The sequence below is a fragment of the Notothenia coriiceps genome, unplaced genomic scaffold, assembly GCF_000735185.1.
Source record: "Notothenia coriiceps isolate Sejong01 unplaced genomic scaffold, NC01 NC01_scaffold00009898, whole genome shotgun sequence".
Classification (NCBI taxonomy): Eukaryota; Metazoa; Chordata; class Actinopteri; order Perciformes; family Nototheniidae; genus Notothenia; species Notothenia coriiceps.
Window position 1 is genome coordinate 1 of NW_011342599.1, and position 3,032 is coordinate 3,032.

Consider the following 3,032-nt stretch of genomic DNA (forward strand, 5'->3'; position numbering starts at 1 on the left):
CTGGAGAGGATCACAGATACATGGATCAGAAAGAGTCAGAATTGAGATTTTGCGAAAGTCGGAATTTTGAGGGAAAAGTCAGAATTTGAGATTTTTGAGAAAAAGTCAGATTTGTCAGAAAAAGTCAGAATTTTTATATTTTTGAGAAAATGTGATATTTTTAAGAAAAAGTCAGAATTTTGAGAAAAAGTCAGAAATTTTAGATTTTTGAGAAAAAGTCAGATGTTTGAGAAAAAGTCATATTTTTTAGATGTTGAGGAAAAAGTCAGAATTTGAGTTTTTTGAAAAGAAGTCAGAATTTTGATATTTTTGAGAAAAAGTCCGTTTTTGGAGATTTTTGTGAAAAAGTCAGATAGTTGAAAAAAATTCAGAATTTTGTGATTTTTAGAAAAATTCAGAATTTTGAGATTTTTTTTTGAAAATTTCAGAATTTTGAGGATACGGATACTGATTTTTTTCTCAAAAATGTTGGCTTTTTTCTCAAAATCTCAAAATTTTGTCTTTTTCTCAAAATCTCACAAATGTGACTTTTTCTCAAACATCTGACTTTTTTCAAAATGTCAGACATTTATATTTTGTAGATGACAGGATGTATGATTACCTAGAAGAACCGGTATTCCTCCATCTTGTGACTGTGGAACTCCCTCTCTTGGATATCAGCATGTGAAGGACACTGTTCAGGAACTAGTTGATGCTCTGTATGTGATGACTACTTCCATTCCATCCAGGATCACAGATACATGGATCCTGATTGAAGATCAAGCCGGGGACCAGGGAGATTTTTCTCACAGAAAGGATGCAATTTAATTTGTATTCATTTAGGTTTCAATAAGTTCGGAAACATAGATCAGCTTCAGAATTCGTTTTTAGGTTTTCATATAAGAGCTGCTTTTAGAGTGAGCTTGTATCAAATCTGAGCTGTCGTCCTCAGAGCATAAATAAACTAATATAAATCCATCTTTTTACTTAATATACATCTCGCTTTTTGTACCTGCAGCAAACATGGTCTGAAAAATCTCCGAAAAAGTTGGAAATTTGAATCTGGAAAAAGGTTTTTAGGAAATGTAGAATGTGAAGGAACCCTGATTATTGGTTCCTTGACAAATTGACAGACATTTTTTGCATGGTGGAAAGGAGCCAGGGAGAAGTAAATCTTATTTTACCAGCCCCTTCTTAAAAAAAAAAAATGAAATAACCATAAAAAAGTCAAATAAAAGCATTATGATGTCACAGTTACAAATACTGAAACATAAAACCCGAACACAATCACAAGTCCACTTCATACTGTCTAATTATGCTTTCTTTATACATTATTTTAATTGTCATGCTGGATTTTCTTGTTCTCCCGTGCAGGTGAGGGCGGCCTGCAAAGCCTTCTGGGTAATATGAGCCACAACCAGCTGATGCAGCTCATCGGACCGACCGGACTGGGCGGGATCGGTACGGAGGAGAAACTCACTGTGTATCTGTCGTGGCGTCCTTCCTTGTTTATCTATCAAGCCACTAGACGCTTTAAACATTTTATACCTCGTTTCCTTTCCTTTATGTTACTTACAGTTGAAGAGACGAGAGATGTGTTTGCTCAAAATAAAATAACAAACTTTTACACATGCAAGAAAGAAAAGAGGCCTTTACAAGAGTCAAAAGAAAGAGGCAAATGAAATAACAAACAACTTAGGTATTCTTTCTGTCTTGATGAGGCTTATATAACTTAAAAGTTGAACGGTTAAAAATGTTTCCTCGACGGCGTCTTTCTGACATGTTTCCCATCTGTCACTTTAAAGGAGGTGGCGTGGGAATTGTAGTCTTTTATACTCTGGTTGACTACAGACGTCACGATTAGGTGGCCTTTCTTATAAAAACAAAATACTGGCTCTAACAGTATGTCATGAATGTTATTTATATTAGTTTCTCTCAGATGTTAACGTGATGTTTCGCCCTCAGGGGGCCTCGGGGCCCTCGCTGGCCCAGGATTGGCTAACCTGCTGGGCAGCAGCAGCTCCAGCAGCGTCCCTGCAGCCAGCAACTCCTCCACCAGGTCACTTTAAATATACATCTTTTTATAACACTACATTTACTCCGAACAGCTGCTGACGGTGTGTGTGGACTACTTGGTGGCATATTATTTAAGTGCCTTTTTTTTAACGTACACGGTTTTGATTTAATTATGAAAGTGTGACCTCAGCTCCTATCAAAAGTCCATAATAAGGGTTTAGCCGAATAAAATATGTTCCATTCGAGACCCATTTTTATAAAATCCATCCCTGTATAATAGACTTGCTTTATATCTTGTTATTGTTCATTTGTAAATTCAACATGTATTTTTTCTACTTTCTCGTATTTTAATTTGTATTTATGTTGCTGCAACACAAACATGTCCCGAATTGGGATCAATAAAATACTTCAGGGCCCCGTCTTTAGAAATGAACTTACGACTATTCTCCACCAGAGGGAGACATTTTCCCATTTTACCTTATGGGGGAATGCTCGTTTCTTGGTTTCCTGCACAAAATAATTCAATGCCAAATAAAATTAAGAAAAGTGTACAGAAAATACAGAACATTTTTATAATTTGAGTTATTTTATTTAGTTGAAGTTTGTGGAAGTTAAAAATCCTAACAGACGTTTGTTAAACATTGTATTCAGTCGATATTATATATTTATGGATAATGTCATGGCAGTATTTGATGCAGATAATACACAGGAGAATAATAAAAGTATAAAAATGTACCGTGATGTTGAAGTAAAAACAGTTGCAAGAATCATGACAAACATCAGATGAAGCCATACAAATTACAATAATAGAAATAATAATGATAGAACACAATTATAATAATTAGTGCAAATACAAAAATAATACATTGGTGAATAAAAAAAGTAAATACATAAAAAAAAAATGTAATAATTATAGTACAAATACAAGGTTACATAGATAGACAAATACAAAATAATATATATATATATATAAAATGACCCACTGATGTTCCTCTCTCTCCTCTCAGCCCGTCCACAGCCGTCACCCCCACCTCCTC

At 34.7% G+C, this 3,032-nt stretch overlaps 1 long non-coding RNA gene across 1 annotated transcript; it reads left to right on the plus strand.

Moving 5' to 3' along the window:
- Positions 1-774: 774 nt before the first annotated feature.
- Positions 775-3,032, plus strand: LOC104945646 (uncharacterized). Its single transcript, XR_798363.1, has 3 exons — positions 775-1,440; positions 1,945-2,038; positions 3,003-3,032. It is a non-coding gene; the product is annotated as an uncharacterized lncRNA (long non-coding RNA).